The sequence below is a fragment of the Lissotriton vulgaris genome, chromosome 5, assembly GCF_964263255.1.
Source record: "Lissotriton vulgaris chromosome 5, aLisVul1.2, whole genome shotgun sequence".
Lineage (NCBI taxonomy): Eukaryota > Metazoa > Chordata > Amphibia > Caudata > Salamandridae > Lissotriton > Lissotriton vulgaris.
Window position 1 is genome coordinate 1,991,056,180 of NC_141693.1, and position 12,322 is coordinate 1,991,068,501.

At 51.9% G+C, this 12,322-nt stretch overlaps 1 protein-coding gene across 1 annotated transcript in view; it reads left to right on the forward strand.

The window, feature by feature from the left end:
• Nucleotides 1-12,322, forward strand: part of CCDC180 (coiled-coil domain containing 180) — a 618,906-nt gene that overhangs the window by 82,315 nt on the left and 524,269 nt on the right. The window lies entirely within an intron of this gene.

The following is a 12,322-nucleotide window of genomic DNA, read 5'->3' on the forward strand; positions in this document are numbered from 1 at the left end:
GGGAGAAAACGGAAATTCTGGTGTTCGGCCCCAACAATAACATCTGGTCACCTGAATGGTGGCCGCCTTCGCTGGGGTCTTGTCCTACCCCCACGGAGTCAGCGCGAAATCTTGGAGTAATGATCGAACCGGCCCTCTCCATGACTTTGCAGGTCAATAGAACTGTTGCTACCTGCTGGGGGATCATCAAAATACTTAGGAAAATAAAGCATTACCTGTCCCCCCAGGCGAGGAAGCAAGTTGTAGTTGCTCTTGTCCCTTCGCGACTCCACCATTGTAACGCCCTATACATCGGCATGAATAAGGGCCTAACACAGCGTCTCCAGACCGCCCAGAATGCGGCTGCTAAATTCGTTCTGGACGCTCCCAGATTAGCGTCTTCAACGGCTGCAAGGAAAGCCTTACATTGGCTTCCTATCGATACGAGGATCACTTTTAAGGTGCTCTGCCTGACCCATAGTGTACTCTCTGGCAATGGTCCTGTAGGGGTCAAGAAACTGCTGCCTCCCTACATTTCAGGCAGACTTCTACGTTCTTCCTCAAAGAATTTGTTGGTGGTACCTCGTTTCCGCAAGAGCAGATGGGGCGGTAGGGCTTTTTCTATAATTGCTCCAAAATTATGGAATTCCCTCCCAGGTGAAATTAAAAATCAGCCCTCTGTTCTATGTTTCCGAAAAGCGTTAAAAACCTGGCTGTTTGCAAGGGCGTACTTGTAGTTATTTTTATCTGATTTCCTGAATTTTTCTGTTAGGCGCCTTGATGTCTTCGGGCTAAGTCGCGCGATATAAAATCCCTTTCATCACCTTTCATCACTTGCGCCGTCACGATACTTCACGAGCACTTGTGCACATTATTTTGTTGGTTATATGCCATTCATTGTAACGCAGTGCTACTGCCCCATGTGCTTGTACGTATGAAGTTTAATATGTCCAACATGCTTTTCGATTGAAATACATTTTACATTCACAAGAAAATGTCTCCCTGGTTTTCTACCTCTTTGGATTTAATCCGTCTCAATTAATTGTGCCATATATCCTTGACCTGCGAATAATACCGTTGAGACACTGTTGTTTATTACTCACTATGTGGTGTAGCAGTGGCAGTGTGCCTCAGTATGTGGGAGTGGCTGGGAGCCTCACTTTGTGGGTGTGGCAGTGTGCCTCGCTGTGTGGCAGTGGCTGTGTGCCATGCTGTGTGGTGTGGGAGTGGCTGTGTGCCTCGCTGTGTGGGAGTGGCTGTGGACTCCGGTGTGTGACAGTGGCTGTGTGCCTCGCTGTGTGGTATGGAAGTGGCTGTGAGCCTTACTGTGTCGTGTGGCAGTGTGCCTCGCTGTGTGGAAGTGGCTGTGTGCCTCACTGTGTGGTGTGGCAGTGTGCCTCGGTATGTGGGAGCGGCTGTGTGCTTTGCTGTGTGTGTGGAAGTGTGCCTTGCTGTGTGGCAGTGGCTGTGTGGCTCGCTATTTGGTGTCGGAGTGGCTGTGTGCCTCGCTGTGTGGGAGTGGCTGTGTGCCTCGCTGTGTAGGATTGGCTGTGTGCCTCACTGTGTGGGTGTGGCAGTGTGCCTCGCTGTGTGGGGGTGGCAGCGTACCTCTGTGTGGGAGTGGCTGCATACCTCTCTGTGTGGGAGTGGCTGTTTGCCTCTCTGTGTGGGTGTGGCAGTGTGCCTCTCTGTGTGAGAGTGGCTGTGTGCCTCACTGTGTGGGTATGGAAGTAACTGTGGGCCTCACCAGCCACTCCCACATACCGCGACACACTTCCACTGCCACACAACTCAAAATGAGGCTCACAGCCACTCCCACACAGTGAGGAGAGAGGCCTGGGTATATACCGCAATTTAAAGGGAGATGTAGAGTGCCTTGAGGAGAGAGGCCCGGGTATATACTACAGCTCAAAGAGAGAGGCAGAGTGTCTTGAGATGAGAGGCTGTGGTATATACCACAGCTCAAAGGGAGAGGCAGAGTGCCTTGACGAGAGAGGCTGAGGTATATACCACAGCTCCAAGGGAGAGTCAGAGAGCATAGCTGAGAGAGGCTGGGATGTATAACACAGCTCAAAGAGATCCACGCCCACGGTTCCTGTTAAATGGAAACAAGCAAAGGTCATTCCATTGTTAAACAAGGCGCAGGCTAATCCTTCGGATTCTGCCAATTATAGACCCATCTCCCTTCTCCCAGCCTTTTCTAAAATTTTGGAGAAACACATCAATCAGCAGCTATCCTCCTTTCTTGAAATAAATGGCCTACTTCATCCTAATCAGTCTGGTTTTCCGACCTAACTATAGTATGGAGATAGCTGACTCCATTCGGCTGAGCCTGGAGGCAGGTGAAAGAGCGCTGTTGGTCTTGTTAGACCTATTGGCCGCTTTCGACATGGTCTCACACCATATGCTTCTCTCTCTGTTCCATTTGATTGGCATCAGGGAACATGACTGAAAATTGATGGCATCCTTCCTTGAGGGGAGGGGGCAAGATGTCTGGCGCCATCCCTACTCTGCTGCCTTGCATCAGTTGAAGATTGGGGTCACGCAGGGCTCGGCTTTGAGTTCGCCCCTGTTTAACATCTATCTCACGCCTCTGGCCACTCTAGCGGAATCGCTCGGGCTAAAATTGTATCCTACGCCGATGATACGCAGCTGCTGTTTACATGGAAGAACAGCAAGCTATGTCCTGGGCTGTCTATCAGGGCCTGCCTCTCGGCAGTCTTTGCGTGGCTAGCTGCAAATCAGCTGAAATGCAACGTAGGGAAGACTGAGCTACTCTTCTTTGGCAAGGGTGCTGAGACACCGCTGCAAGTCTTTTGGCCAGCTGACGCACCTGATCCCATGGCAAACAACAACTCAGCAGTGAAAAATCTGGGGTTCCTAATGGACAGTCAACTGCTTTTTTGCGCCAAAGTCAATGCGGTGGTGAGCACCTGTTTTTTCCTGTTCCATCTCTTGCACAAATTTTTATTCTTTCTATCGAGAGTGGCCAGACAACAGGGGGCCCAAGCCTTGATCATATCCCGGTCTACGGGATTACGGTAATGGTCTTTATTTGGGAATGCCTTTCTATTTTCTGGACGGACTTCAGCTTGTCCAGAATGCAGCTGCCCGCCCCATCTGTGAGCTTCTCCGCAATGCTCATGTGTCCCACCTTCTGAAAAGCCTTCATTGGTTTCCTGTGAGGAAGAGCGTTGTTTTCAAGACCTTACTTGTTACCCATAAAGCCCTGCATGGGACCGGGCCAGAGTACCTCAAACGGAAAATACCTTTCTATACCCCGCATAGAACTCTCCGTTCGTCTCACCTGCTGTTAGCCAACATCCCGAGTTAGACAGTCAAGGACAGGGGGCAAGGCTCTCTCTTACCTTGGTCCTGTCCACTGGAACAAAATGTCATTTATTCTAAGAAACATCAAATCAACTTCTCTGTTTCGAAAGAAATGAAAACTTAGCTTTATTCTTATTAATCATTTTCTCCCCTCCGCTGCTCTCGTTTCAACCGTTAGCGCCAGGACACTCTTGGGAGGAACAGTGCGCTTTACAAATACCCCTACATAGACATAGACATAGAGAGAGGCAGAGTGCTTTGAGGCAAGAGGCTGGGGTCTACACCACAGGTCAAAGAGAAAGGCAGAGTGCCTCGAGGAGAGAGGATGGGGTATATACCACAGCTCAAAGAGAGAGGCAGAGATCATTGAGGAGAGAGGCTCTCGTATTTTCCACAGCTCAAAGAGAGAGGCAGCGAGCCTTGAGGAGAGAGGCTGGGGTATATACCATAGGTCAAAGAGAGAGGCAGAGTGCCTCGAGGAGAGAGGCTGGGGTATATACCACTGCTCAAAGAGGGAGGCAGATTGCCTCGAGGAGAGAGGCTGGGGTATATACCACAGGTCAAAGAGGGAGGCAGAGTGCCTCGAGGAGACAGGCTGGGGTATATACCACAGGTCAAAGAGGGATGCAGAGTGCCTCGAGGAGAGAGGCTGGGGTATATACCACAGGTCAAAGAGAGAGGTAGAGTGCCTCAAGGAGAGAGGCTGGGGTATATACCACAGGTCAAAGAGGGAGGCAGAGTGCCTCGAGGAGAGAGGCTGGGGTATATACTACTGCTCAAAGAGAGTGGCAGAGTGCCTTGAGGAGAGAGGCTGGGGTATATACCACTGCTCAAAGAGAGAGGCAAGGTGCCTTGAGGAGAGAGGCTGGGGTATATACCACAAGTCAAAGAGAGAGCCAGAGTGCCTCGAGGAGAGAGGCTAGGGTATATACCACAGGTCAAAGAGGGAGGCAGAGTGCCTCGAGGAGAGAGGCTGGGGTATATACCACTGCTCAAAGAGAGAGGCAGAGTGCCTTGAGGAGAGAGGCTGGGGTATATACCACAGGTCAAAGAGAGAGGCAGAGTGCCTTGAGGAGAAAGGCTGAGGTACATACCACTGCTCAAAGAGAGAGGCAGAGTGCCTTGAGGAGAGAGGCTGAGGTACATACCACTGCTCAAAGAGAGAGGCAGAGAGCCTTGAGAGAGGCTGGGGAATATACCACAGGTCAAAGAGGGAGGCAGAGTGCCTTGAGGAGAGAGGCTGGGGTATATACCACAGCTCAAAGGGAGAGGCAAAGAGCCTTGAGGAGAGAGGCTGGGGTATATACCACAGGTCAAAGAGAGAGGCAGAGAGCCTTGAGGAGAGAGGCTGGGGTATATACCACAGGTCAAAGAGAGAGGCAGAGAGCCTTGAGGAGAGAGGCTGGGGTATATACCACAGCTCAAAGGGAGAGGCAGAGAGACTTGAGGAGAGAGGCTGGGGTATATACCACTGCTCAAAGAGAGAGGCAGAGAGCCTTGAGGAGAGAGGCTGAGGTATATACCACTGCTCAAAGAGAGAGGCAGAGAGCCTTGAGGAGAGAGGTTGAGGTATATACTCCACAGCTCAAAGAGAGGCAGAGAGCCTTGAGGAGAGAGGCTGGGGTATATACCACAGCTCAAAGAGAGAGGCAGAGTGCCTTGAGGAGAGAGGTTGAGGTAAATACCCCAGCTCAAAGAGAGAGGCAGAGAGCCTTGAGAGGGGCTAAGGTATATATCAAAGATCAGCTAGAGGCAGAGAGCCTGGAGAGAGGCTGGGGTATATACCGCTGCTCAAAGAGAGAGGCAGAAATCCTTGAGGAGAGAGGCTCAGGTATTTACCACAGCTCAGAGAGAGGCAGAGTGCCTTCAGGAGAGAGGCTGGGGTATATACCAGAGCTCACAGAGAGAGGCAGTGTGCCTCGAGGAGAGAGGCATGGGTATATACCACAGCTAGAGAGGCAGAGTGCGTCGAGGAGAGAGGCTGGGATATATACCACTGCTCAAAGAGAGAAGCAGACAGCCTTGAGGAGAGAGGTTGAGGTACATACCACTGCTCAAAGAGAGAGGCAGAGTGCCTTGAGGAGAGAGGCTGAGGTACATACCACTGCTCAAAGAGAGAGACAGAGAGCCTTGAGAGAGGCTGGGGAATATACCACAGGTCAAAGAGGGAGGCAGAGAGCCTTGAGGAGAGAGGCTGGGGTATATACCACAGGTCAAAGAGAGAGGCAGAGAGCCTTGAGGAGAGAGGCTGGGGTATATACCACAGGTCAAAGAGAGAGGCAGAGAGCCTTGAGGAGAGAGGCTGGGGTATATACCACAGCTCAAAGGGAGAGGCAGAGAGCCTTGAGGAGAGAGGCTGGGGTATATACCACTGCTCAAAGAGAGAGGCAGAGAGCCTTGAGGAGAGAGGCTGAGGTATATACCACTGCTCAAAGAGAGAGGCAGAGAGCCTGGAGGAGAGAGGTTGAGGTATATACACCACAGCTCAAAGAGAGGCAGAGAGCCTTGAGGAGAGAGGCTGGGGTATATACCACAGCTCAAAGAGAGAGGCAGAGTGCCTTGAGGAGAGAGGTTGAGGTAAATACCCCAGCTCAAAGAGAGAGGCAGAGAGCCTTGAGAGGGGCTAAGGTATATATCAAAGATCAGCTAGAGGCAGATAGCCTGGAGAGAGGCTGGGGTACATACCGCTGCTCAAAGAGAGAGGCAGAAATCCTTGAGGAGAGAGGCTCAGGTATTTACCACAGCTCAGAGAGAGGCAGAGTGCCTTCAGGAGAGAGGCTGGGGTATATACCAGAGCTCACAGAGAGAGGCAGTGTGCCTCGAGGAGAGAGGCATGGGTATATACCACAGCTAGAGAGGCAGAGTGCGTCGAGGAGAGAGGCTGGGATATATACCACTGCTCAAAGAGAGAAGCAGACAGCCTTGAGGAGAGAGGTTGAGGTATATACATCTGCTCAAAGAGAGAGGCAGAGATCATTGAGGAGAGAGGCTGGAGTATATACCACAGCTCAAAGAGAGAGGCAGAGTGCCTTGAGGAGAGATCCTGGGGTATATACCACTGCTCAAAGAGAGAGGCAGAGATCATTGAGGCGAGAGGCTGGGGTATATACCACAGCTGAAAGAGAGAGGTAGAGCTCCTTGAGGCGAGAGGCCCGGGTATATACCACAGCTCAAAGGGAGAGGCAGAGAGCCTTGAGGCGAGAGGCTGGGGTATATACCACAGCTCAAAGATAGAGGCAGAGAGCCTGGAGGAGAGAGGCCCGGGTATATACCCCAGCTCAAAGGGAGAGAACCTTGGGGCGAGAGGTTGCGGTATATACCACAGCTCAAAGATAGAGGCAGAGAGCCTGGAGGAGAGAGGCCCGGGTATATAACACAGCTCAAATGGAGAGGCAGAGAGCCTTGAGGGAAGAGGCTTGGGTATATACCACTGCTCAAAGGGAGAGGCGGAGAGCCTTGAGGAGAGAGGCTGGGGTATATACAGCTCAAAGAGAGAGGCAGAGAGCCTTGAGGAGAGAGGCTGGGGTATATACCACAGGTCAAAGAGAGAGGCAGAGAGCCTTGAGGATCGAGGCTGGGGTATATACCACAGGTCAAAGAGAGAGGCGGAGAGCCTTGAGGAGAGAGGCTGGGGTATATACCACAGCTCAAATGGAGAGGCAGAGAGCCTTGAGGGAAGAGGCTGGGGTATATACCACTGCTCAAAGGGAGAGGCGGAGAGCCTTGAGGAGAGAGGCTGGGGTATATACCACAGGTCAAAGAGAGAGGCAGAGAGCCTTGAGGAGAGAGGCTGGGGTATATACCACAGCTCAAATAGAGAGGCAGAGAGCCTTGAGGGAAGAGGCTGGGGTATATACCACTGCTCAAAGGGAGAGGCGGAGAGCCTTGAGGAGAGAGGCTCGGGTATATACCACTGCTCAAAGAGAGAGGCAGAGTGCCGTGAGAGAGGCTGGGGTATATACCACAGGTCAAAGAGGGAGGCAGAGTGCCTTGAGGAGAGATCCTGGGGTATATACCACTGCTCAAAGAGAGAGGCAGAGATCATTGAGGCGAGAGGCTGGGGTATATACCACAGCTCAAAGAGAGAGGCAGAGCTCCTTGAGGCGAGAGGCCCGGGTATATACCACAGCTCAAAGGGAGAGGCAGAGAGCCTTGAGGCGAGAGGCTGGGGTATATACCACAGCTCAAAGATAGAGGCAGAGAGCCTGGAGGAGAGAGGCCCGGGTATATACCACAGCTCAAAGGGAGAGGCAGAGAGCCTTGAGGCGAGAGGCTGGGGTATATACCACAGCTCAAAGATAGAGGCAGAGAGCCTGGAGGAGAGAGGCCCGGGTATATAACACAGCTCAAATGGAGAGGCAGAGAGCCTTGAGGGAAGAGGCTGGGGTATATACCACTGCTCAAAAAGAGAGGCGGAGAGCCTTGAGGAGAGAGGCTGGGGTATATACCACAGCTCAAATGGAGAGGCAGAGAGCCTTGAGGGAAGAGGCTGGGGTATATACCACAGGTCAAAGAGAGAGGCGGAGAGCCTTGAGGAGAGAGGCTGGGGTATATACCACAGCTCAAATGGAGAGGCAGAGAGCCTTGAGGGAAGAGGCTGGGGTATATACCACAGGTCAAAGAGAGAGGCGGAGAGCCTTGAGGAGAGAGGCTGGGGTATATACCACAGCTCAAATGGAGAGGCAGAGAGCCTTGAGGGAAGAGGCTGGGGTATATACCACAGGTCAAAGAGAGAGGCGGAGATCATTGAGGCGAGAGGCTGGGGTATATACCACTGCTCAAAGAGGGAGGCAGATTGCCTCGAGGAGAGAGGCTGGGGTATATACCACAGGTCAAAGAGAGAGGCAGAGAGCCTTGAGGGAAGAGGCTGGGGTATATACCACAGGTCAAAGAGAGAGGCGGAGAGCCTTGAGGAGAGAGGCTGGGGTATATACCACAGCTCAAATGGAGAGGCAGAGAGCCTTGAGGGAAGAGGCTGGGGTATATACCACTGCTCAAAGAGAGAGGTGGAGTGCCTTGAGGAGAGAGGCTGGGGTTTATACAGCTCAAAGAAAGAGGCAGAGAGCCTTGAGGGAAGAGGCTGGGGTATATACCACAGGTCAAAGAGAGAGGCAGAGAGCCTTGAGGAGAGAGGCTGGGGTATATACCACAGGTCAAAGAGAGAGGCAGAGAGCCTTGAGGAGAGAGGCTGGGGTATATACCACAGCTCAAAGGGAGAGGCAGAGAGCCTTGAGGAGAGAGGCTGGGGTATATACCACTGCTCAAAGAGAGAGGCAGAGAGCCTTGAGGAGAGAGGCTGAGGTATATACCACTGCTCAAAGAGAGAGGCAGAGAGCCTTGAGGAGAGAGGCTGGGGTATATACCACAGCTCAAAGAGAGAGGTAGAGTGCCTTGAGGAGAGAGGTTGAGGTAAATACCCCAGCTCAAAGAGAGAGGCAGAGAGCCTTGAGAGGGGCTAAGGTATATATCAAAGATCAGCTAGAGGCAGAGAGCCTGGAGAGAGGCTGGGGTATATACCGCTGCTCAAAGAGAGAGGCAGAAATCCTTGAGGAGAGAGGCTCAGGTATTTACCACAGCTCAGAGAGAGGCAGGGTGCCTTCAGGAGAGAGGCTGGGGTATATACCAGAGCTCACAGAGAGAGGCAGTGTGCCTCGAGGAGAGAGGCATGGGTATATACCACAGCTAGAGAGGCAGAGTGCGTCGAGGAGAGAGGCTGGGATATATACCACTGCTCAAAGAGAGAAGCAGACAGCCTTGAGGAGAGAGGTTGAGGTATATACATCTGCTCAAAGAGAGAGGCAGAGATCATTGAGGCGAGAGGCTGGGGTATATACCACAGCTCAAAGAGAGAGGTAGAGCTCCTTGAGGCGAGAGGCCCGGGTATATACCACAGCTCAAAGGGAGAGGCAGAGAGCCTTGAGGCGAGAGGCTGGGGTATATACCACAGCTCAAAGATAGAGGCAGAGAGCCTGGAGGAGAGAGGCCCGGGTATATACCCCAGCTCAAAGGGAGAGAACCTTGAGGCGAGAGGTTGGGGTATATACCACAGCTCAAAGATAGAGGCAGAGATCCTGGAGGAGAGAGGCCCGGGTATATAACACAGCTCAAATGGAGAGGCAGAGAGCCTTGAGGGAAGAGGCTTGGGTATATACCACTGCTCAAAGGGAGAGGCGGAGAGCCTTGAGGAGAGAGGCTGGGGTATATACAGCTCAAAGAGAGAGGCAGAGAGCCTTGAGGAGAGAGGCTGGGGTATATACCACAGGTCAAAGAGAGAGGCAGAGAGCCTTGAGGAGCGAGGCTGGGGTATATACCACAGGTCAAAGAGAGAGGCGGAGAGCCTTGAGGAGAGAGGCTGGGGTATATACCACAGCTCAAATGGAGAGGCAGAGAGCCTTGAGGGAAGAGGCTGGGGTATATACCACTGCTCAAAGGGAGAGGCGGAGAGCCTTGAGGAGAGAGGCTGGGGTATATACCACAGGTCAAAGAGAGAGGCAGAGAGCCTTGAGGAGAGAGGCTGGGGTATATACCACAGCTCAAATGGAGAGGCAGAGAGCCTTGAGGGAAGAGGCTGGGGTATATACCACTGCTCAAAGGGAGAGGCGGAGAGCCTTGAGGAGAGAGGCTGGGGTATATACCACAGCTCAAAGAGAGAGGCAGAGAGCCTTGAGGAGAGAGGCTCGGGTATATACCACTGCTCAAAGAGAGAGGCAGAGTGCCGTGAGAGAGGCTGGGGTATATACCACAGGTCAAAGAGGGAGGCAGAGTGCCTTGAGGAGAGATCCTGGGGTATATACCACTGCTCAAAGAGAGAGGCAGAGATCATTGAGGCGAGAGGCTGGGGTATATACCACAGCTCAAAGAGAGAGGCAGAGCTCCTTGAGGCGAGAGGCCCGGGTATATACCACAGCTCAAAGGGAGAGGCAGAGAGCCTTGAGGCGAGAGGCTGGGGTATATACCACAGCTCAAAGATAGAGGCAGAGAGCCTGGAGGAGAGAGGCCCGGGTATATACCACAGCTCAAAGGGAGAGGCAGAGAGCCTTGAGGCGAGAGGCTGGGGTATATACCACAGCTCAAAGATAGAGGCAGAGAGCCTGGAGGAGAGAGGCCCGGGTATATAACACAGCTCAAATGGAGAGGCAGAGAGCCTTGAGGGAAGAGGCTGGGGTATATACCACTGCTCAAAAAGAGAGGCGGAGAGCCTTGAGGAGAGAGGCTGGGGTATATACCACAGCTCAAATGGAGAGGCAGAGAGCCTTGAGGGAAGAGGCTGGGGTATATACCACAGGTCAAAGAGAGAGGCGGAGAGCCTTGAGGAGAGAGGCTGGGGTATATACCACAGCTCAAATGGAGAGGCAGAGAGCCTTGAGGGAAGAGGCTGGGGTATATACCACAGGTCAAAGAGAGAGGCGGAGATCATTGAGGCGAGAGGCTGGGGTATATACCACTGCTCAAAGAGGGAGGCAGATTGCCTCGAGGAGAGAGGCTGGGGTATATACCACAGGTCAAAGAGAGAGGCAGAGAGCCTTGAGGGAAGAGGCTGGGGTATATACCACAGGTCAAAGAGAGAGGCGGAGAGCCTTGAGGAGAGAGGCTGGGGTATATACCACAGCTCAAATGGAGAGGCAGAGAGCCTTGAGGGAAGAGGCTGGGGTATATACCACTGCTCAAAGAGAGAGGCGGAGTGCCTTGAGGAGAGAGGCTGGGGTTTATACAGCTCAAAGAGAGAGTCAGAGTGCCTTGAGACAGGCTGTGAGTGTGTCGTCCCTGGAGAAGAGAGATCAGATTCTCATAGACAGATGCAGAGAGTATATTGCGTCACAGAACAAAGGCAAAGAGCACGTGGTACCTCAAGGAAGGGGGAGTGTGTGCTTCTCGTAAAGGAAGGCAGCGGGATATAGTAAGTAAGGGAAATAAAAGGAGAGCATATTGTGTCACGGGTACTAGAGGTTTCAAGAGAGAATATGGCGAGGAAAAACACACAGAGCATATGATGCCTCAATAAGGCATCAGATATACTAAGCCCCAAGAACAGAGGCATAGAGTACTTGTTGCCTCTTGGGGAGAGGCAGAAAATCCACGTGCCTCAGGGAGGCAGGTAGAGAGCATATAGAGCCTCAAGGAGAGAGACAGACTGTATGTGGTTCCTCAAGGAAAGAGGCAGAGAATACAGGTCCCAAGCAGAGAGGAACTGAGTGTATGGTTCATAGTACCTCAAGTAGAGAGGCTGGGAGAGTGCCTCAAGGCGAGAGGTGAACATATGTGTGCCTCTCAGAAAGCTGCATAATGAGTGTGCCTCGATGGAGAGGTAGAGGGTGCAAAGCGCCTTAAAGCGAGGAGAGCACCTGGTGCCTCCTAGAGGGAGGTGTATCTTGAGATCACCACTAATGTCTGGGAGCAACAGACATAATTGTTATTAATAATGTATGTGGTGCACAATCTGCTGTTTTTGTCAGTGCACCCATCACACTCTGAACCATAATTAAACAAGCATTGGCAAGGCCAGTAGGTCTGGAGTTGGCTGCCAGCCTCTTTGCTATGCCAGTGCTTGTTTTGTAATGGTTTTTTTAAAACATTATTTTTGGGAAACCTGTTGGAACTTCTCGCATATTTAAAAAATTGCTAAAAGCACACCATTTTTTTTGGCTCAACAACAACACCGTGCTATAGCAGTCCTTAGTACTGAAGGAAACTGTGTGTGTGGATGCACCCCTTGTGAAAGGAAGGAATGCTGTCACTCACAGGCAGGTTAGCCAGTGGGTGAAGTGGGCGGACCCACTGGCCATGCTGTAGGCTGTACTGGGATGACACAGTAACAGACCTCCAGATGAAGAGGGCTCCCTGGAAGCCCCCATAAGTAAGGGTAAGCATATAATTGTAGTAAAATTAAAAGGGCATCGTTAACATGAGGCCTCAGAATTCCGTATAACCTTCCTTCTCCGAAACCTTTGTGTTTAAATGTAAACAGATCATAAGCACATTGAGCCAGTGATACTGCTAACAACATTGGATTCTA